The sequence below is a fragment of the Loxodonta africana genome, chromosome 23 (genome assembly GCF_030014295.1).
Source record: "Loxodonta africana isolate mLoxAfr1 chromosome 23, mLoxAfr1.hap2, whole genome shotgun sequence".
In the NCBI taxonomy this organism is placed as follows: Eukaryota; Metazoa; Chordata; class Mammalia; order Proboscidea; family Elephantidae; genus Loxodonta; species Loxodonta africana.
In genome coordinates this window covers 42,665,540-42,690,401 of record NC_087364.1, presented here as the reverse complement: position 1 = coordinate 42,690,401, position 24,862 = coordinate 42,665,540, and positions in this window count along the sequence as shown.

The following is a 24,862-nucleotide window of genomic DNA, read 5'->3' as shown; positions in this document are numbered from 1 at the left end:
TTTTTAAATAATTGTCATCTCTGTGGAAACTGTAATATCTTTTGATTATTTTTACATGGATAAAAAACAAATCCTTCATGAGAAAGAGATTGCCCTTAAAGCATTCTCCAAAATAATCACGGACAATTAAAACCAGAGATCATTTCCTAGTTTTGAACAATCTTATGTCTTATATTTTCATGTTCTCATTCAGAGTTGCACTTTTTAAAGGAATTTTGTAATTTCACATGAAAGTGAAAAATCATCTCTGTTTGCATTTTAATTAGTTTGTTCAATTTGCTGAGCCTGCTCTTTGCTATTCTCTTCTAATTATGATAGAGAATCTGAAACAGATGCAGAAGAAACGTGGCCTACTTGAAAATTCAGCATCCAGGCCTGTAAGCTTTGAAGAATAATGTCAATACTAAGGGAACATCAATTCAAGCGAATTCCTATATGCAATTGAAGTCATTAGTATGGATTGGTGTCAAACTTTCAAGCATTTACCTTATTTATTGAATGACTCAATATTTCAAAATGGTAATGGGGAGAGGATGGAGTAGGGAGATAAGTATAGATTCCTATAGCAGGTCCTCAGGGCTTGTATATGAATTTCAGTATTATTGTCAAATAAATATTTATTATCATCCCTTCTCCTGTATGTAGACAATTAGTATGAATATAGATAGCTGACTAAAAATTAAGTGGTAACTTGGAATTGTATATTAAAGCTGAGTACCGATATTCTCTTTAGTGAGTCTCCTCTAGGACATTATGCTGTGACTGGAATATATTATTTACATGCATATTAATTAAAACTTTTAAAATGATCACTGAAAACTTATCCCCCGACCTACGGAAAACATCAAATGCATGTGTTCAGGTCCTTGTGCTGAATGCAAATTAAATGTAAGTAATGCAAATTGACATCCCTATGAATGCATCATTCTGCAAAATGAGCTTTACAAATTCTGTTTTATGCAATCTCAAAAAAAGAGAAAGAAACAAATGCTTACCAAGCTAACTGATGCTGAAACAGTTTATCAGCTGAATGACGGCAGCCAGCAATCAAGAACAGTCAAGCTTGGTAGAAAGCAGTAAGATATTTAAAGGAAAGATACTTTACCAATATTATAAGACTATCTATGCCTCTTTTGTGTTTGTTAGAATAGGAAAATAAGGAACAAAAAAGGAAAAACTTTAAAGTAAGAGCATACAACATATTTTAAGTTCTACAAAATAATAGCGCTACGTATGTTTATCGTTTATATTTTCAGAATTTGTTGTTTTTAAGTGCCATTGAGTCGGTTCCAACTCATAGCAACCCTATACGCAACAGAACAAAACACTGCCCACCAACTCTTGGCGAACTTATGTACGATAGAATGAAACCCTTCCTGGTCCTGCGCCATCCTCACAATCCTTGTTTATGCTTGAGCCCTTTGTTGCGACTGCTGTGTCAATCCATCTGCTTGAAGGTTTTCTTCTGTTTCACTGACCCTCTATTTTGCCAAGCACGATGTCCTACTCCAGGGACTGGGCCCTCTTGGTAACATGTCCAAAGTATGTGAGATATGGCCTCTCCATTCTTGCTTCTAAGGAGCATTCTGGTTGCAGTTCTTCCAAGACAGATTTGTTCATTCTTTTGGCAGTCCATTGTATATTCTTCACCAACACCACAATTCGAAGGCATCAGTTCTTTGTTCCTCCTTATTCATCGGCCAACTTTTACATGCAGATGAGGTGATTGAAAGCACCATTGCTTGAGACAGGGGCACACTAGTCTTCAAAGTGACATCTTTGGTTTTAACACTTTAAAGAGGTATTTTGCATCTGCTCTACCCAATGCAGTGCATCTTTTGCTTTTGTGATTGCTGCTTCCATGGATGTTGATTGTTGATCCAAGTAAAATGAAATCCTTGACAAATTCAATCTTTTCTCTGTTTATTATGATGTTGCTTATCGGTCCACTTATAAGGATTTTTTGTTTTCTTTATGTTGAGGTGTAATCCACACTGACAGCTGTGGTCTTTGATCTTCATCAGTAAGTGCTTCAAGTTTTCGTTATCAGCAAAGCTGTGCTATTCGTATATTTCAGGTTGATAATAAGCCTTCCTATAAATCTGATGCCACATTCTTCCTCATATAATCCAGCTTCTCAGATTGTTTGTTCAGCATAATATTGAGTAAATATGGTGAAAAGATACCACTCTGACACACGCCTTTCCTGGCTTTAAACCACACAGTATCCCCTTGTTCTGTTTAAAGGAATGCCTCTTGGTCTAAGTATAGTTTGCTCATGAATACAATTAAGTGTTCTAGAATTCCCATTCTTTGCAATGTTATCCACAATTTGTTATGATCCACACAGTCAAATGCTTTTGCACAGTCAATAAAACACAGGTAAACATGTTTTTGGTATTCTCTGCTTTCAGCTATGATCCATCCCATATCAGCAATGATATCCCTTGTGCCATGCAGTCTTTTGAACCTGGCTTGAGTTTCTGGCAATTCCCTGTTGATACACCACTGTAACTGCTTTTGAATGATCTTCAGCAAAATTTTACTTGCCTATGATTTAATGATATTGTTTGAAAACTTTCACATTCTGTTGGATCACCTTTTTTGGAATGGGTACAAATATGGATCTCTTCCAGTCAGTTGGCCAGGTAATTGTCTTCCAAATTTCTTAGCATAGACAAGTGAGCATTTGCAGCACTGCCTTCCTTTGTTGAAACATCTCAGTTGGTATTCTGTCAGTTCTTGGAACCTTGTTTTTCACCAATGCCATCGGTGCAACTTGGACTTCATCCTTCAGTGCTATTAGTTCCTGATCATATGCTAACTCCTGAAATGGATGAACGTTGACCAACTCTTTTTGGAATAGTGACTCTATGTATTCCTTCCATCTTCTTTGGATGCTTCCTGTGTCGTTTAATATTTGGTTCATAGAATCCTTCAATATTGCAACCTGAGGCTTGAATTTTTTCTTCAATTTTTTCGGCTTGAGAAATGAAGAATGTTTTCTTCCCTTTTGGTTTTCTATCTCCCAGTCTTTGCACATGTCATTATATTACTTTTGTCTTCTGAGCCACCTTATGAAATCTTCTGATCAGCTCTTTTACTTCATCATTTCTTCCTTTTGCTTTAGCTACTCGATGATCAAGAGCAAGTTTCAATTTCTTCCGACAACCATTTTGGTCTTTTCTTTCTTGGCTGTCTTTTTAATGACCTCTTGCTTTCTTTGTGTATGTCCTTGATACCATTTCACAACTCATCTGGTCTTCGGTCATTAGTGTTCAATGCATCAGATCTATTCTTGAGATGGTCTCTACATTAAGGTAGGATATACTCAAGGTCGTACTTTGGTTCTCATGGTCTTGTTCTAATTTTCTTCAGCTTCTAATTTTACTTTCGTATGAGCAACTGATGGCCTGTTCTGCGGTCAGCCCCTGGCCTTTTTCTGACTGATGATATTGAGCTTTCCATAGTCTCTTGCCACAGATGTAGTCAATTTGATTTCTGTGTATTCCATCTGGTGAGGCCCATGTGTATAAAAAAAAAATACATATAAAAAAAAATCGTCACCATTTATGTTGGTGAAAAAAGGAATTTGCAATGAAGAAGTCGTTGGTCTAGCAAAATTTTTTATGCGATCTCCAGCATTGTTTCTATCACCAATGACATATTTTTCAACTGCTGATCCTTCTTTGTTTCCAACGTTCACATTCCCATCACCAGTAGTTATAAATGCATCCCGATTGTATGTTCTATCAATTTCAGACTGTAGAAGTTGGCAAAAATATTTAATTTCTTCATCTTTGACCTTAGTGCTCAGTGCTTAAATTTGAATAATTGTTATATTAACAGGTCTACCTATTATCCTATTACTGACAGAGTTGTACTTCAGGATATATCTTGAACTGTTCTTTTTATTGAGGAATGCATTGCCATTCCTCTACAAGTTATCATTCCTGTCATAGTAGACCACAGGATTATCTGATTCAAAATGGCCTATACCGGTCCATTTCAGCTTACTAATTTTTTTTTTTTTTTTAATGCCTAGCGTATTGATGTTTATGTGTTCTATTTCATTTTTGACGATTTCCTAGTTTTCTAAATTCATACTTCATACATTACATGTTGTGATTGTTAATGGATGTTTGCCTATGTTTCTTTTCATTTTGAGTCCTGCTACATCAGCAAATGAAGGTTCAGAAAGCTTGACTCCATCCATGTCATTAAGGTCGACTCTACTTTGAGGAGGTAGCTCTTCCCCAGTTGTCTTTTGAGTGCCTTCCAACCTGAAGGGCTCATCTTCGGGCACTATATCTGACAATGTTCCTCTGCTATTCATAAAGTTTTCACTGTTAATTTTTTTCAGAAGTAGACCACCAGGTCCTTCTTCGTAGTCTGCTTAGTCTGGAAGCTCGTCTGAAACCTGTCTGCCATGGGTGATCCTGCTGATGTTTGGATACTGGTGGCACAGCTTCCAGCATCATAGCAACACTCAAACCCCCACAGTACGACAAACTGACAGATGTGTAGGGGTTTTAGAATTTAGAATAAACCAAACCAAATAAGTTATCATTGAGATGATTCTCACTCATGGCGACCCTGTGGGTGGCAGGGTAGAACTGCACTTCATAGGCTGTGACTTTTTAGAAGTAGATTGCCAGGCCTTTCTTCTGAGTCATCTCTGGGTAGATGCAAATTATCATCCTTTCTGTTAGTATTTGAGCTGAATCCTTTGCACCCTTCAGGGACTCCTAGAATTTAGCACAAATAGAGCATAATTAGGATCGTGAGGTAGTCCTGTCTGTTTTATTTCCAGCACACTTTTTAAACTTTTTAAATGTTTCTAAACCACAGTTTCTTGATATATAAGTGAATTTCTATGAGGATGAAATGGGAAAATCAATGCAAATATCAGACAAACCAAATATGTGTTCAGTAAATGCTGGTTTGTTCTCCTTATGTTCCTCTATTGTTGTTGTTGTTGGTTGCCACTGAGTTGATTCCAACTCATGGAGACCCCATGTGTGCAGAGAATGGTTCCATAGGGTTTTCAAAGCTTTGAGCTTTCAGAAGCAGATCGCCAGCCCTGTCTTCCAAAAGTTCCTCTGGGAGGGTTCAAACCACCAAATTTTCTGCTAGTAGTAGAGAGCTTAACATTTTGTGCCAGCAGGAATATCTTGTTCCTCTATAAAAAGTCATTTAATCAAAGTATGAGTATAATAAAATTTATGCATCCACCCCTTCAACAATGATTATATTCACAAACAAACCTGCTCTATCAATGAGGTACTAACAAATAGAGACAGAGAGTGACAGAATGGATAAACAAACCAAAAAAAAAAAACACAGGATCCATCAATATGCTGTCTACAAGAGGCACACCTTAGAAAACAAAGACATAAGTTTATTAAAAATTAAAGGATGGAAAAGTAGATATATATCAAGCAAACAGCTACCAAAAAGGAGGAGTGGCAATACTAATCTCAGATAAAATAGGCTTTAAACCAGAATCCACTACGATAAAACTTATACATCCACGTCTTCAAAAATGATTATATTCACAATCACACCTGCCCTGTCAATCTCTATTCTTTGAAGAGCTCCTAACAAAAAAAGATTTACCGTTAATCTTAGATTAATTGATCAAATAAATGATATCAATTGAGACCAAAGAAATACAGATACAAAACAAGGGAAAGATAATCTATAATTTGTAATTTGTAATAGTTAAGATGGAAACCCTGGTAGTATAGTGGTTAAGAGCTACGGCTGCTAACCAAAGAAGGTTGGCAGTTCAAATCCACCAGGCACTCCTTGGAAACCTTGTGAGACAGTTGTACTCTGTCCTATGGGGTTGCTATGAGTCAGAATTGTATTGATGACTGTGGGTTGGTTGGGGTTGATAGGATAATATAACCTTCTATAACAGACAACCCCAAAATACCAGGAATTTAATACAATATAAGTTTATTTGTTTTCTACTAAAGGAAATAAACTTAACGGTGGAAGGGTTAGTACTCTATAGAGTCGTTTAAGGATTCAGTGACTGACGAGATGGAGAGTTTGCTTCTTTACTATTTGGCTTCCAAGATCCCCATGGGAGTCACCCTCACATCAGCAGAGAGTGGCAACTGCAGAGAAGGAAGGATAAGATGATATGGAAAGTTTTGTTAGGACATGTTTGGAAGATGCATATATGAATTTCCCCAGTAGTTCATTAACCAGGGCTTAGTCATTTGGCTATAACTAAGTGAGAGGGATGCTGGGACAAAAGGGAACTGGTTGTCTAGAACTGTAAGTTGATTTGTGGTCAACAAATAGTGAGAATTGAATACATACATAGCAAAAACCCAGTCATTTTTTAATATGGTTAGTATTGATAATGGTTATTCTATTAAAATGTTTTATACAAGTGGTGTAAAATGCAATTTAGAAATACACATAGTCATTACAAAATCAGGAGCATTTGTCAGAACATATTTATCATCCCAGTGAGTGTGCTGTATTGACTATACACTTATTATTTTTTTTAATTTTATCTATTTATTTTTGTTGGTAGTAAAATACACAGCAAAACACACAATTGATCATTTTCTACATGTACAATGTAGTGACATTGATTACCCCCCACCGCCGGGACATTGATTACATTCTTCAAATTGTGCAACCATTCTTACCCTCTTTTTCTAAGATATTCCTACCTCATTAACATAACTCATTGCTCCTAAGGTTTCTACCTAATTTTTCCAGTTGCTATTGTCAATTTGATCCCACAGAGATAGTTTTTAAAAGAGCATAATGCTCAAGGTAGACTTTTTCACTTAAGCTAAACTGATTTTTGGTTTTAAGAAGATTTTACCCATTGCCACCGAGTCAATTCCGACTCATAGTAACTCTATATTTTTTTAATTTTATTGTGCTTTAGGTGAAAGTTTACATCAAGTGATTTTCTCATTCAAAAATTTATACCCATATTGTTTTGTGACATTGATTGTGATCCCCACAATGTGACAGCACATAGACTTTTTCCATCCTGAGTTCCCTGTGTCTGCTCATCCAATTGCTGTCCCTTCCTGACTTCTCTTCTTGATTTTGGGTAGGGGTTGCTCACTTGGTCTCATATATTTGATTGAACTAAAAAGCATATTCCTCAAGTGCGTTATCATTTTATATTGTTGTTGGTGTAGTAGCTAATTGCTACGGCTGATAACAAAAAGGTCCGTAGTTTGAATCCAACATGCACTCCTTGGAAACTCTGTGGGGCAGTTCTACTCTGTCCTATGTGTTGCTATGAGTCAGAATTGATTCGACAGCAACAAGTTTGGGGTTTTTTTGTTGTTGTTGTTAAGTGTTATCAAGTTGGTTCCAACTCATAGTGGCTCCATGCACAACTGAACTAAACACTGCCTGGTCCTTCGCCATCCTCACAATTGTTGATATGCTTGAGCCGTTGTTGCAGCCACTGTGTCAATCCATCTCATTGAGGCTCTCCCTCTTTTTTGCTGACCTTCTACTTTACCAAGCATGATGTCCATCTCCAGGGATGGGTTCCACCCGATAACATATCCAAAGTATATGAGACAAAGTCTCACCTGCCTTGCTTCTAAAGAGCACTCTGATTGTGCTTCTTCCCAGACAGATTAGTTCATTCTTTCAGCAGTCCATGGTATATTCAATATTCTTCACCAACACCACAATTCAAAGGTGTCAATTTTTCTTCGGTTTTCCTTATTCACTGTCCAGCTTGCACATGCATATGAGGCCATTGAAAACAGCATGGCTTGGGTCAGGCACACCTTAGTTTTAAAGGTGACATCTTGCTTTTTAACACTTGCTTTTTAACTCTTGCAACCTATTTACCCAGTGCAATGCGTCTTTTGATTTCTTGACTGCTGCTTCCATAGGTGTTGATTGTGGATCCAAGTAAAACGAAATCCTTGACAAACTCAATCTTCTCCATTTATCATAATGTTGCTGATTGGTCCAGTTGTGAGGATTTTTGTTTTCTTTATGTTGGGGTGTAATTCATACTAAAGGCCAAGCCGTTTAATCTTCATCAGTAGGGGCTTCAAGTCCTCTTCATTTTCAGAAAGCAAGGTTATGCCATCTGCATAACGCAGGTTGTTAACGATTCTTCCTTCAATCCTGATACCCGTTCTTCTTCATATAGTCTGGCTTCTGGTATTATTTGCACAGCATACAGATTGAATAGGTATGGTAAAATGATACAACCCAGACAGACACATTTCCTGATTTTAAACCATACAGCATTCCCTCGTTCTGTTCAAACGACTGCCTCTTGATCCATGTACAGATTCCTCATGTGCACAGTTAAGTGTTCTGTAATTCCATTGTCTGCAATGTTATCCATAATTTATTATCCACACAGCCTTAGCATGGTCAATCAAACACAGGTAAACATCTTTCTGGTATTCTCTGCTTTCAGCCAGGATCCATCTGACATCAGCAATGATATTCCTGGTTTCATATTCTCTTCTAAATCCAGCTTGAAATTTCTGGCAGTTCCCTGTCAATATACTGCTGCAGCTGCTTCTGAATGAACTTCAGCAAAATTTCGCTTGCACCTGATATTGTTTTATAGCCTGTATAAACTTTGTCTTAAAAGTGGGCTTCAAGAGTAGTTTCAGTTCTGAGCTAGCAGAGTGACCAGGGGCCAGAGTCTCAGGTTTTCATCAGTCCCCTTCAGACCAGTAAGTCTGGTCTTTTTAGTGAATTTGGATTCTGTTCTACATTTTTCTCCCATTTCTTCTCAGACTCTGTGTTGTGATTCCTGTCAGAGAGGTCCCTGGTGGTAGCCATGCACCATCTATTTCTTCTGGGCTCAAGCTGGTGGAGCCTCTGATTCTTGTGGTTCTTTAGTCTTTTGGGCTAATATTTTCCTTATGTCTTTGGTTTTCTTCATTCTCCTTTGCTCTGGATGGAATGGGACCAAAAGTTGCATCTTTGGTGACCGCTACCAAGCTTTTAAGACGTCAGACACTACTTACCAAAGTGGGATGTACAGCATTTTCTTTATAAACTGTATTATACCAATTGACCTAGATCTTACCCAAGACTATCGTCCCCAGGCCCCAGCTCTAGCAACTCGCTCCGTCTAGGAAACATCTACGCTTTTGCTTTGGTCAGTTGTGCTGAGTTCTCCTATACTGTGTGTTGTCTTTCCCTTCATCAAAGTTGATATTTTACACTCTAGTTAGTGATTTCTACTTCTTCATCCTCCCTAAACTCATAACCATCAAAGAATGTATTTTTCTTTGTGCAAAACTTTTCTTGGGTTCTTATAATAGAGGTCTCATACAATATTTGTCTTTGTGTGACTTATTTCAACAAGCATAATACCCTCCAGATTCATCCATGTTGTGAAATGTTTCACAAATTCATTATCGTTCTTTATTGTTGTGTAGTATTCATTATGTTAATGTACCATAATTTGTTTATCCATTCATTTATTGACAGACATTTAGTTGTTTCCATCTCTTTGCTGTTGTGAATTATGCTGCAATGAACAAATGTGTGCATGTGTGTGTTCTTGTGATGGCTCTTATTTCTCTAGGGTATACTTCTAGGAGTGAGATTGCTGGACTGTATGATATTTCTATCTTTAGCTTTTTAAGGAATCGCCATATCATTTTCCAAAGGGGTTGGGCCATTTTACTTTCCCACCAGCAGTTCATAAGAGTTCCAATCTCCCTGAAACCTCTCCAACCCTTGTTATTTTCTGTTTTTTGATTCGTGCCATTATTGTTGAGGTGAAAATATATCTCGTTGTAGTTTTGATTTGCATTTCTCTAATGGCTAGTGATCTTGAGAATTTCTTCATGTGTCTGTTAGCCACTTGGATGTCTTCTTTGGTGAAGTGTCTGTTCTTACCCTTTGTCCGTTTTTAAATTGGATTATTTTTTGTTGGTGTTGAGGTTTGGAGTATTTGCTAGATTGTAGAGTCAGACCCTTGTCAGATATGTGATAGCCAATTTTTTTTTCCCCAGTCTGTAGGTACCCTTCTTACTCTGTTGATTACTTTCTTTGAAAAGCAGAAGTGTTTAATCTTTAGGAGCTCACAGTTATCTAGTTTCTCTTCTGATGTTTGTGTATTGTTAGTTATAGTTGGTATAATATTTATACCATGTATTAGGGCCTCTAGCATTGTCCGTATTTTTTCCTTCCATGATCTTTAACATTTTAGATTTTATATTTAGATCTTTGATCCATTTTGAGTTAGTTTTTGTATATGATGTAAGGTATGGATCTTGTTTCATTGTTCACAGGTGGACCTCCAGTTATGCAGCACTATTTGTTAAAGGGACTGTCTTTTCCCCAGTTAACGGAATTTGGGCTTTTGTCAAATATGAGCTGCTCATAGATGGACAGATTTACATCTAGGGTCTTAATTCTGTTCCAATGGCCTATGTATCTGTTGTTGTACCAGTACCAGGCTGTTTTGACTAACTTGGCTGTATAAGAAATTCCAAAATCAGGTAGTGTGAGACATCTCACTTTCTTCTTCTTCTTCTTCTTCAGTAATGCTTTACTTATCCAGGCCCTCTTCCCTTTCCAAATACAATTGGTGAGTTGTTTCTTCATCTTGTTAAAGAAAGGCGTTGGAATCTGGATTGGGATTGCATTGTATGTATAGATTGCTTTAGGTAGTATTGAGATTTTCACAGTGTTGAGTCTTCCTATCAATGAGCATGATTTATTTTTCCACTTATTTAGGTCTCTTTTGGTTTCTTGCAGTAGTGTTTCATAGTTTTCTTCATATAGGTCTTTCACGTCCCTGGTTAGAATTATTCCTAAGTACTTTTCTTCTTTGGTGCTATTATAAATGGCATTGATTTGTAAATGGCATTGATTTGGTGATTTCATTTTTGAAGTTCTCTTTGTTGATGTAGAGGAATCCAGCTGATTTTTGGATGTTAATCTTGTATCCTTACTTGGCTGAAATCTTCAATTAGTTCCAATGGATTCTTTGGGGTTTCCTTTGTAAAAGATCATATCACCTGTGAGTGGGGATATTTTTACCTATTCCTTACATATTTGATACACTTTATTTCTTTTTCTTGCCTTATTGCTTTAGCTAGGACTTTCAGAACAATGTTGAGTAACAATGGTGTTAAAGGACATCCTTGTCTGATTCCCATTCTCAAGGGAAATGCTTTCAGTCTCTATCCATTTAGAATGATGTTGGCAGTTGGTTTTAAGTAAATACCCTTTATTATGTCAAGGAATTTCCCTTCTATTCCTATTTTCTTAGAGTTTTTATCAGGAATGGATGCTGGACTTTGTCAAATGCCTTTTCTACATCGATTAATATGATCTTTTCAAAGAAAATCTTATTGACTCTTTCTATTGTTTTTCTGTCTCTATTTTGTTTATTTCTGCTCTACTCTTTATTAATTACTTTCTTCTGGTGACCGAGGGCTTCTTTTTCTGCTCTCTTTCTATTTTGTTTGAGTTGTAGGGTTAATACTTTGATTTTGGCCCTTTCTTCTTTCTCAATGTGTGCATTTATTGCTATAAATTAACCTCTAAACACCGCTTTTGCTCAGTCCCCAAGTTTTGGTAAGATGTGTTTTCATTCTCATTTGGTGCTATTAATTTTTTATTCCATCCTTGCTTTCTTCTATTTCCCAGTAGTTTTTAAGCATGATGTTGTTCAGTTTTCATGTATTTGATTTTTTTTTCCTTGCTGTTTCTGTTATTGAATTCTACTTTTAATGGCATTATTATCAGAGAAGATACTTTGTATTATTTCAATGCTTTAGGTTTTGTTAAATCTTGCTTTGAGGCCTAAAATGATTTGTTCTGGAGAATGTTCCATGTGTGTTGGAAAAGAATGTATACTTTGCTGCTGTTAAGTAGAGCATTCTGTGTCTGTCTATGAAATTGAGTTGGTTGATTTTGGCATTTAGATCTTTTGTATCTTTACTGAGCTTCTTTTTGCATATTCTGTCCTTTACCAAAAGTAGTGTGTTGAAGTCACTTACTATTATTGTGGGACTGTCTATTTCTCTTTTCAGTACTGTTAGAGTTTGTTTTATGTATTTTGGAACCCTGTCATTGAGTCCATATATATTTATTATGGTTCTGTCCTGCTGGTGTTTTGACCTTTTAGATATTATATAGTGTCCTTGCTTATTCTTTCTGATGAATTTTGCTTCAAAGTCTATTTTATATTGCCACTCCTGCTCTTTTTTGGTTATCATTTGCTTGGTTTTTTGATTTTTTTTTCCATCCTTTGAGTTTTAGTTTGTTTATGTCTTTGTGTTTAAGACGTGTCTCTTGTAGACAGCAAATGGATGGATTGTGTGTTGTTTTGTTTTTTTTTTAAATCCATTCTGCCACTCTCTGTCTCTTTACTGGTGCATTTAGGCCATTTACATTTACTGTAATTATTGAAAGGTATGAGTTTACTGTTGTTTTGTTGTACTTTTGGTGTATATGTGTAGTGTTGACAGTTTCTTTGTTCTGCTTAATTTTCTGTGCTGATTTTTTTGTTTATGTACTTTGTTTTCATCTATTTCATTACTGTGGATTTTGTGTTTGTTGAGTCTATGTTTTTCTTCTTTTTTATTTTGATAATTATGTTTGTTAGTTTCCTTTGTGATTACCTTGAAATTTACTTTTATTTTTCTAAGTTTAAATCAGTCTTTTATTTCTTGATATCGCCTTGACTTCCTCTCCGTATGGAAGTTCTGTGACTACACTGTTTATCCCCTCTTTTTTGTTTTGAGTTTGCCATTATTTATATATTGACATCTCTGGTTCCCTAATTTCAGTCTTTTAGCCTTGTTTCACTTTTGTGAATTCCCAGTCTCAGTTGGTATCTAGTTGATCTGTACTGTATCCTAGTATTGGATTGTTGTCTGATGTTGATGGTTCTATAACTGGAGGATTACATTTAATATTTCTTGGATTTTTTGTCTGTTTTTTAACATTTTCCCTTAATTTCTGTTTACCTAGAAATGTCCTAATTTCTCCATTGTATTTGAGAGACAGTTTTGGTGGATATATATTATTTTTCTTCAAGGCTTTACATATGTCATCCATTTCTTTCTTACCTGCATGATCTTCTGAGTAATCAGAGTTTGGTCTTATTGGTTCTCCTTTGTACGTTGCTTTTAGTTCATCTCTAGTTGCTCTCAGGATTGTTTCTTTGTCTTTAGTTTTTGCAAGTCTGATTATGACATGTCCTGATGATTTCTTTTGTTGTCTATCCTGTATGGGGTTCGTTGAGCTTCTTGGATAGGTATCTTCTCACCTTTCAAGATATTAGAGAAATTTTCTGCCAGCATATCTTCAAGAATTCTGTTTTTGTTTTCCATTATTCCCACCCCCACCCCAACCCCCCACCCCGCACCTTCTGGTACTGTGATCACTCACAGGTTTTTCCTCTTCATAGTATCCCACATGATTCTTAGACTTTCTTCATTTTTTTTTTCTGATTTTTCCCCAAATTGGTGTTAAAGGATTTATCTTCAGTCTCACTAATTTTGACTTCTAATGTCTCTGTTCTGCTTCTATAACCTTCTGTTGAGTTGTCTTATTCTGAAATTTTACTGTTAATCTTTTGGATTTCAATTTGCTGGTTTTGGCCTGTTATTCTGTCATTTTGCTCTTGTATTGTTTTCCAGAATTCCTCTATTGTTTTGTCTGTGTGTTGCTTGGTTTAGTCTGTGTTTTGCTTGGTCACCTTCTTGGTCTCTTGGAGAGCTCTGATTTTTAGTCTTCTGAATTCTTTATTAGGTAGTTCCACTGTCTTATCTTCCTCCAGAAGGTTTGTTGGTTCTTTATTTTGGTTGCTTGCTGGAGCCATCTTGTTCTGCTTCTTTACGTGGTTTGATATTGACTGTTGCCTCTAAGGTATCAATATTTTTACAATATATTTACTTATTTATTGTATCTTTGTTTACTGCAACCTGAATTTTTGTTTTGTTTTGATAACTGCAAACAGGCTGGGGGTGCATGTGAGTGTGGTCATCAGTCTAGTTTCACTGAAGCTCTCACCTTCTGTCTCCAGGTAGGCAGAGTAGCTATTAGGTGTCTGAGCCCGGAAGTCTGTTTATTGTTCTTTTGGGGCTGCTGAAGATGTAGGCAGCTGTCTTAGCTATCTAGTGCTGCTAATACAGATATAGCACGAGTGGATGGCTTTAACAAAGATGAATTTATTCTCTCACAGTCTAGGAGGCTAGAAGTCTGAATTTAGGATGCCAGGTCCAAGGAAAGCCTTTTTCTGTCAGATCTGGGGGAACGTCCTTGTCATCAATCTTCCTCTAGTCTAGGAGCTTCTCTGCACAGAGACCCTGGGTCCAAAGGTTGTGCTCCCCTTGTGATTCTTCATTCTTGGTAATAAGATGTCCCCATCTCTGCTCACTTCTCTCCTCTTTTTATCTCTTGTAAGATAAAAGATAATACAGGCAGAGGCAGGGCCAAGACGGCGGACTAGGTGGACGCTACCATGGATCCCTCTTGCAACAAAGACTTGGAAAAACAAGTGAATCGATCACATACATAACAATCTACAAACTCTGAATAACAAACACAGATTTAGAGATGGAGAACGAACAAATACGGGGAGACAGCGATTGTTTTCAGAGCCAGGAGCCAGCATACCAGTCAGGTGACCTTCACAGCCCGATTTGGGGTAGAACCCAGGGGGGCAGACAGCACAAACAAGGGGCCCAGCCCTAGCCCTCGAACTCATCCCGGGAGGGAGCCCAGCCGGTTCGCGCAGGTGACATGGCGGCACAGCAGGTGGGAGAAGTCCCCAGGAGGCAGTGACTGGTCTTGGAGAGGGAAGAGCAGCGTCCCAGCGGGGGAGCCATCCCGCCGGGATTTTGGTGGGAAGCGGGCATGGCACGAGCGTGGGGAGCAGCTACACTCCTCTGAAGTGACCCCAGGGGGGCCCAGCCGTTCGCGCAGGCAGCGCCCACCTGGTTCCCATGAGCGGCGCGGTGGCACAGCCGGTGGGAGAAGTCCCCAGAAGGCAGTGACTGGTCTTGGAGCGGGGAGAGCAGCGTCCCAGCCGGGGAGCCGTCCCACCGGGATTTTGGCGGGGGCGAGCGGGGCATGAGCATGGGGTCCAGCTCCATCCCCCTGAATTGACCCCGGGGTGGTCCCAGCCAGTTCGTGTGGGTGGCGTGGTGGTGCAGCCGGTGGGAGAAGTCCCCGGGAGGCAGTGGCTGGTCTTGGAGCGGGGAGAGCGGCGTCCCAGCCGGGACGTGCAGTCGCGGCGCAGGCGCGGGGAGCTGCTCTGCTCTCCTAAGCTGACCCCGGGGGGGAGGGAGCCCACATGGTTCGCGGGGGCGGCGCGCGATGCGGCTGGTGAGACGGGGATTCCCCGGGAGGCAGCGACTGATTTTGGAGTCGGGAGTGCACCGTCCCAGTAGGGGAGCCTTAACCTTGGGGGTGGGGCTGACAGCGGAGGATCTAACAGTGACGCCAGCAGGCCAGACCCCCTGGCGGCAATCTCCACACAGCCAGTACATATAGGCGATGCTCGCCGCGGAAATCTCAGATATAATAGTCATTCCAAGTAAGACAAGCATCTCTGGCTATATTCTGAGGTGCTACTCTCCTAGCTCTCTGATCCCTCCCCCACCCTCCCCAGGTGGCTCCATTAACATCCGAATAGCCTGAGCCAGAGGGAGAACTCTGATAGGGATCTGACTGCATTTTTTTTTAGCGGATTTTCTGGAAAAACTAGTTTCCCAGTGATGGCTCGGAGACAGCAGTCCATATCAAACCACATAAAGAAGCAGACCATGACAGCTTCTCCAACCCCCCAAACAAAAGAATCAAAATCTTTCCCAAATGAAGATACAATCCTGGAATTATCAGATACAGAATATAAAAAACTAATTTACAGAATGCTTCAAGGCATCACAAATGAAATAAGGCAAACTGCAGAAAAAGCCAAGGAACACACTGATAAAACTGTTGAAGAACTCAAAAAGATTATTCAAGAACATAGTGGAAAAATGAATAAGTTGCAAGAATCCATAGAGAGACAGCATGTAGAAATCCAAAAGATTAACAATAAAATTACAGAATTAGACAATGCAATAGGAAGTCAGAGGAGCAGACTCGAGCAATTAGAATGTAGACTGGGACTTCTGGAGGACCAGGGAAACAACACCAACATAGCTGAAAAAAAAATCAGATAAAAGAATTAAAAAAAATGAAGAAACCCTAAGAATTATGTGGGACTCTATCAAGAAGGATAACTTGCGGATGATTGGAGTCCCAGAACAAGGAGGGGGGACAGAAAACACAGAGAAAATAGTTGAAGAACTCCTGACACAAAACTTCCCTGACATCATGAAAGACGAAAGGATATCTATCCAAGATGCTCATCGAACCCCATTTAAGACTGATCCAAAAAGAAAAACACCAAGACATATTATCATCAAACTTGCCAAAACCAAAGATAAAGAGAAAATTTTAAAAGCAGCCAGGAAGAAAAGAAAGGTTTCCTGTAAGGGAGAATCAATAAGAATAAGTTCAGACTACTCAGCAGAAACCATGCAGGCAAGAAGGGAATGGGACGACATATACAGAACACTGAAGGAGAAAAACTGCGAACCAAGGATCATATATCCAGCAAAAATCTTTCTGAAATATGAAGGTGAAATTAACATATTTACAGATAAACACAAGTTTAGAGAATTTGCAAAAACCAAACCAAGGCTACAAAATGCTAAAGGAGATTGTTTGATCAGATGACCAATGATATCAGGTACCAGCACAACACAAGGTCACAAAACAGAACGTCCTGATATCAACTCAAATAGGGAAAGCACAAAAACAAACAAATTAAGATTAATTCTAATAAATAAATAAAATAATACACATAACAGGGAATCATGGAAGTCAATAGGTAAAAGATCACAATAATCAAAAAGAGGGACAAATTACAGGAGGCACTGAACTGCCAGACGGAGAGTGATACAAGGCGATATAGAACGATACAAGTTAGGTTTTTACTTAGAACAATAGGGGTAAATAATAAGGTAACCACAAAAAGGAATATAAACTCCATAACTCAAGATAAAAGCCAAGAAAAACGTAACGACTCAACTAACATAAAGTGAAACATTATGAAAATGAGGGTCTCACAATTTACTAAGAAAAACGCCTCAGCACAAAAAAGTATGTGGAAAAATGAAATGGCCAACAACACACATGAAAAAGCATCAAAATGACAGCACTAAAAACTTATTTATCTATAATTACGCTGAATGTAAATGGACAAAATGCACCAATAAAGAGACAGAGAATCACGGACTGGATAAAGAAACACGATCCATCTATATGCTGCCTACAAGAGACACACCTTAGACTTAGAGACACAAACAAACTAAAACTCAAAGGATGGAAAAAATATATCAAGCAAACAATAAGCAAAAAAGAAGAGGCGTAGCAATATTAATTTCTGACAAAATAGACTTTAGACTTAAATCCACCACAAAGGATAAAGAAGGACACTATATAATGATAAAAGGGACAATGGATCAGGAGGACATAACCATATTAAATATTTATGCACCCAATGACAGGGCTGCAAGATACATAAATCAAATTTTAACAGAACTGAAAAGTGAGATAGACACCTCCGCAATTATAGTAGGAGACTTCAACACACCACTTTCGGAGAAGGACAGGACATCCAGTAAGAAGCTCAATAGAGACACGGAAGACCTACTTACATCAACCAACTTGACCTCATAGACTTATACAGAACTCTCCACCCAACTGCTGCAAAATATACTTTTTTTTCTAGTGCACATGGAACATTCTCTAGAATAGACCACATATTAGGTCATAAAACAAACCTTTGCAGAGTCCAAAACATCGAAATATTACAAAGCATCTTCTCAGACCACAAGGCAATGAAACTAGAAATCAATAACAGAAACACTAGGGAAAAGAAATCAAATACTTGGCAAATGAACAATACCCTCCTGAAAAAAGACTGCGTTATAGAAGACATCAAGGAGGGAATAAGGAAATTCATAGAATGCAACGAGAATAAAAATACTTCCTATCAGAACCTCTGGGACACAGCAAAAGCAGTGCTCAGAGGCCAGTTTATATCGATAAATGCACACATACAAAAAGAAGAAAGAGCCAAAATGAGACAACTGTCCCGACAACTTGAACAAATAGAAAGTGAGCAACAAAAGAACCCATCAGGCACCAGAAGAAAACAAATAATAAAAATTAGAGCTGAACTAAATGAATTAGAGAACAGAAAAACAATTGAAAGAATTAACAAAGCCAAAAGATGGTTCTTTGAAAAAATTAACAAAATTGATAAACCATTGGCTAGACTGATTAAAGAAATACAGGAAAGGAAACAAATAACCCGCATAAGAAACGAGAAGGACCACATCAGAACAGAACCAAATGAAATTAAAAGAATCATTTCAGATTACTACGAAAAATTGTACTCTAACAAATTTGAAAACCTAGAAGAAATGGATGAATTCTTGGAAAAACAGTACCTACCTAAACTAACACATTCAGAAGTAGAACAACTAAATAGACCCATAACAAAAAAAGAGATTGAAACGGTAATCAAAAAACTACCAACCCGGACGGCTTCACTGCAGAGTTCTACCAAACCTTCAGAGAAGACCTAACACCGCTACTACTGAAGGTATTTCAAAGCATAGAAAAAGACGGAATACTACCCAACTCATTCTATGAAGCTACCATCTCCCTGATACCAAAACCAGGTAAAGACATTCCAAAAAAAGAAAATTTTAGACCTATATCCCTCATAAACATAGATGCAAAAATCCTCAACAAAATTCTAGCCAATAGAATCCAACAACACATCAAAAAAATAATTCACCCTGATCAAGTGGGATTTATACCAGGTATGCAAGGCTGGTTCAACATCAGAAAAACCGTTAATGTAATCCATTACATAAATAAAACAAAAGATAAAAACCACATGATCTTATCAATAGATGCAGAAAAGGCATTTGACAAAGTTCAAACCTATTTATGATAAAAACTCTTACCAAAATAGGAATTGAAGGAAAATTCCTCAACATAATAAAGGGCATCTATGCAAAGCCAACAGCCAATATCACTCTAAATGGAGAGAACCTGAAAGCATTTCCCTTGAGAACAGGAACCAGACAAGGATGCCCTTTATCTCCGCTCTTATTCAACATCGTACTTGAAGTCGTAGCCAGGGCAATTAGGCTAGACAAAGAAATAAAGGTATCCAGATTGGCAAGGAGGAAGTAAAGCTATCACTATTTGCAGATGACATGATCGTATACACGGAAAACCCTAAGGAATCCCCCAGAAAACTACTGAAACTAAATGAAGAGTTTGGCAGAGTGTCAGGTTATAAAATAAACATACAAAAATCACTTGGATTCCTCTACATCAACAAAAAGAACACCGAAGAGGAAATAACCAAATCAATACCATTCACAGTAGCCCCCAAGAAGATAAAATACTTAGGAATAAATCTTACCAAGGATGTAAAAGACCTATACAAAGAAAACTACAAAGCTCTACTACAAGAAATTCAAAAGGACATACTTAAGTGGAAAAACATACCCTGCTCATGGATAGGAAGACTTAACATAGTAAAAATGTCTATTCTACCAAAAGTCATCTATACATATAACGCACTTCCGATCCAAATTCCAATGTCATATTTTAAGCGGATAGAGAAACAAATCACCAATTTCATATGGAAGGGAAAGAAGCTTCGGATAAGCAAAGCATTACTGAAAAAGAAGAAGAAAGTGGGAGGCCTCACTCTACCTGATTTCAGAACCTATTCTACAGCCACAGTAGTGAAAACAGCCTGGTACTGGTACAACAACAGGCACATAGACCAATGGAACAGAATTGAGAATCCAGATATAAATCCATCCATGTATGAGCAGCTGATATTTGACAAAGGACCAGTGTCAGTCAATTGGGGAAAAGATAGTCTTTTTAACAAATGGTGCTGGATATCCATTTTCAAAAAAATGAAACAGGACCCATACCTCACACCATGCACAAAATCTAACTCCAAGTGGATCAAAGACCTAAACATAAAGACTAAAACGATAAAGATCATGGAAGAAAAAATAGGGACAACCCTAGGAGCCCTAGTACAGGGCATAAACAGAATACAAAACATTACCAAAAATGATGAAGAGAAACCCGATAACTGGGAGCTCCAAAAAATCAAACACCTATGCTCATCTAAAGACTTCACCAAAAGAGTAAAAAGACCACTTACAGACTGGGAAAGAATTTTCAGCTATGACATCTCCGACCAGCGCCTGATCTCTAAAATCTACATGATTCTGTCAAAACTCAACCACAAAAAGACAAACAACCCAATCAAGAAGTGGGCAAAGGATATGAACACACATTTCACTAAAGAAGATATTCAGGCAGCCAACAGATACATGAGAAAATGCTTCCGATCATTAGCCATTAGAGAAATGCAAATTAAAACTACGATGAGATTCCATCTCACACCAACTAGCCTGGCATTAATCCAAAAAACACAAAATAATAAATGTTGGAGAGGCTGCGGAGAGATTGGAACTCTCATACACTGCTGGTGGGATTGTAAAATGGTACAACCACTTTGGAAATCCATCTGGCGTTATCTTAAACAGTTAGAAATAGAACTACCATACAACCCAGAAATCCCAATCCTCGGAACATACCCTAGAGATACAAGAGCCTTCACACAAACAGAGATATGCACACCCATGTTTATTGCAGCTCTGTTTGCAATAGCAAAAAGCTGGAAGGAACCAAGGGGTCCATCAATGGATGAATGGGTAAATAAATTGTGGTATATTCACACAATGGAATACTACGCATCGATGAAGAACAGTGAGGAATCTCTGAAACTTTTCATAACATGGAGGAATCTGGAAGGCATTATGCTGAGCGAAATGAGTCAGAGGCAAAAGGACAAATATTGTATAAGACCACTATTATAAGATCTTGAGAAATAGTAAAAATGGAGAAGAACACATACTTTTGTGGTTACGAAGCGGGGAGGGAGGGAGAGGGTTTTTTATTGATCAATCAGTAGATAAGAACTGCTTTGGGTGATTGGAAAGACAACACTCAATACATGGAAGGTCAGCCCAATTGGACTGGACTAAAAGCAAAGAGGTTTCTGGGATAAAATGAATGCTTCAAAGGTCAGCGGAGCAGGGGCAGGGGTCTGGGGAACATGGTTTGAGGGGACTTCTAAGTCAATTGGCAGAATAATTCTATTATGAAAACATTCTGCATTCCACTTTGAAATGTGGCGTCTGGGGTCTTAAATGCTAACAAGCGGCTATCTAAGATGCATCAATTGGTCTCAACCCACCGGGAGCAAAGGAAAATGAAGAACACCATGGTCACACGACAACTAAGAACCCAAGAGACAGAAAGGGCCACATGAACCAGAGACCTACGTCATCCTGAGACCAGAAGAACTAGTTGGTGCCCGGCCACAATCGATGACTGCCCTGTCAGGGAGCACAACAGAGAACTCCTGAGGGAGCAGGAGATCAGTGGGATGCAGACCCCAAATTCTCATAAAAAGACCATACTTAATGGTCTGACTGCGACTAGAGGAATCCGGGCAGCAATGCTCCCCAGACCTTCTGTTGGCTCAGGACAGGAACCATCCCAGAAGACAACTCATCAGACATGAAAGGGACTGGTCAGCGGGGGGAAGAGAGATGCTGATGAAGAGTGAGCTAATTAAATCAGGTGGACACTTGAGAGTTTGTTGGCAACTCTTGACTGGAGGGGCAATGGGAAGATAGAGAGAGAGGGAAGCTGGCAAAATTGTCACGAAACGAGCTACAGAAAGGGCTGACTCAATAGGGGGAGAGCAAGTGAGAGAAGGGAGTAAGATGTATGTAAACTTACATGTGACAGACTGATTGGATTTGTAAATGTTCACTTGAAGCTTAATAAAATTTAATTAAAAAAAAAAAAGATAATACAGGCTATACCCCAGGGAAACTCCCTTTACATCAGACCAGGAATGTGATCTGAATAAGGATGTTGCATCCTACCCCAACCCTCTTTATCATAACCCAGTTAGGCCTTGTTAACCACCGGGAGGGATCAGGATTCACAACACATAGGATAGTCACATCAGATCACAAAATGGTGGACAACCACACAATACTGGAAAGTCGATACACATTTTTTGGGAAACAGTTCAATCCATGACATTCCACACTTTGGGTCCCAAAAATTCATACCCTTGACACATGTGAAACATATTCACCCCATCATATCACAGCAAAAGTCTTAAATCAAGCCCAAGTTCAAAATCTCATGGGGCACAATTCTTCATCTGTGAAGTCTAGAACACAAATTATCTGCTTCCAAATTACAATGGTGAAACATGCACAAGGTAGACATTTCCAATACAGGTGGAAAGAAATTGGAGAGAAAGAAGGCATAACAGGTACCAAGCAAGTCAGCAGAACACATTCCATTAGCTCTCAAGGCTTGAAAATAATCTTTTGTTCTCTGAGACCATTTAGGCAATGGCCCTGCTCCTCCTGATTCTAGGTGTTGTCTGCACTCTCCGGTTTCTGGGTGGAAGCCTTTCAACCTTGGGATTCAGCTCCACCTTCCAGGCCCACTGGAACAGAAATTCTGTTCCCTGGAATTTGGGCAACCCCATTGTCCTACTCCAACTGAGTGGCAACTCCCCCTGCCGAGCCCCACCAGGCCCCATTCTTCTGCCCCTTGGGCATGGCAGCCTACCTGCTCTGCTTTGGGCAGCAGACCTGGCTCCATCTCACTGTCACTCGTGAAAGACAGCTCCACACTCTGGAACCAAGTTTGTTGGTGAAGATAGGACTCTTTGAAACCTAGGAGGCTGTGACCCCACCCTTTGAAACCCCAAAGGCCTTGGCTCCACCCTTCAAGACCCCAGAGGTTGTGCCCATACCCTTTGAAACTGAGACAGTTCTGCTTTCTGTGTTCCTTGTCTCATCACCTTCTGCTTCCTACTTCCTTGGCCTCTCAGTCCCTTGGGACCTTTGGCTAGCTAGTGTCTGCCCTGCTCAGGCAAGTGTGCCAAAACTCTTTAGTTCTACCGACACCCCATTCTGCCAGTAAATCTCAGCTGGGAGGCACTAATCTCTCTTGCTCCATGGGCCCACAAGCCTAGCTCCACTGATAAATGTCCAGATGCACTCCTCTGTGCCAGGAAGCCTCCTGCGTGAAGGCACTCAACTCTCCAATTCCAAGGGTCAGCTCTTGTGCTGTCTTGTGCTGGTCTCCTGGTTCTGCTTCTGCTGTTTCTCTGCTGCTGCTCCTCACTGTCTGCACTGTCTCTGGTGGTATAACTATCCTCACTTCCTTCTGAGTCCTCATCAGAATCATCTTTGATGTCCATAATTCCACCAACAGTCTCTTCAAAGCAATCTAGGTTTTTACCAGTAGGCACTTTAAAACTCTTCCAGCATCTACCCATTGCAATTTCAAAACCACTTCCACATTTTAGGAATCTGTTAGAGCAGCACACCACTCTCCTGGTATAAAATTCTGCCTTACTTTTCTAGTGCTACTATAACAGAAGTACCGTAAGTGGGTGGCTTTAACAAACACAAATTTATTCTCTCACAATCTAAAATCTTGAAGTCTAAACTCAGTATGTCCGATCCAGGGAAAGGCTTTCTCTCCCCAGGGATTTGGTTCTGGTGGAAGGTCCCTGTCATCAGTCTTCCCCTGGGTTAGGTTCTTCTCAGTGGAGAGGCCCTGGGTCCAAAGGATGTGCTCCCCTCCTGGTTCTTCATTCTTTTTTTTTTTTTTTTTGGTTTATTGAAGTAGATGAAATTTCTTAAAACACACACACTTAAATACTGCGATTTAAGAGCATTAAATCTGTAAGTAGTTACAGAACAAATTGAGAATGTACTCACAAATGAAACTGATATGCAAATTATTTGGTTTGGAGTTATTTGGCAAGGTTTGTTTTTTTCCTCCAACTGAAAAAAATTAAGCCTCAGCAAATACACGCACAAGTCATTTGTTAATATAACTGTTAAGAAATAGAAATCAGTATCACTGGTCACCTGATTATTTTCTTGTATAAGAAATGATAAGAGTTGTCTATTTTTAATAACTTATTATCATTGCACATTTAAGTTATACACAATGATTAGCATTTAGCCTTCCAAATGAAATTTCACCGTAACTATAATAGCATATATATTCCTACAAGAAAACAGCATGATTTTTTTCTGAAATGTAACAATAATATGTGTCGAATTATTTTACATGTCCTGGGCTCTCTGGGATGCCTGTTTTACCTACGTATGCTTTTAAGGCATATCTGCAAATCTAGAAGAGCTGCTGTCTCCATGCTGAAATCGTTCAAATCCTTATGAAAGGTAATTCTTTCCTTAAAAAAAGGGGTACAGAAGAGATCCCCCAAGGCTGCTATTAAGTTAGAAATTAAGTTTTTGAATATTTTTGAGGTTGTCTATGTAAGAAACAAGTAGTCCAATCATTGAAGTTTATTTTTTGCTGTGACTCTGTCCTTTGGATAAGCTCATAACTGATATTCTTTTGAAATATATTGTTTTTAAGTATCAATGAGTCAATTTAGACTCATAGTGACCCTATATGACAGAGTAGAGCTGTCCCAGAGGGTTTCCTGGGCTGTAATCTTTATGGTAGTAGATTGCCAGGTCTTTCTCCCAAGGAGTGACTGAGTGAGTCTGAACTGCAAACTTTTTGGTTAGCAGCCAAGGGCTTAACCACTGTGCAGTGGGGCCCTCTATTCACATATACTCTTTCATTATCCGATCTGCCTACTCTTGAGTGAGTGGGA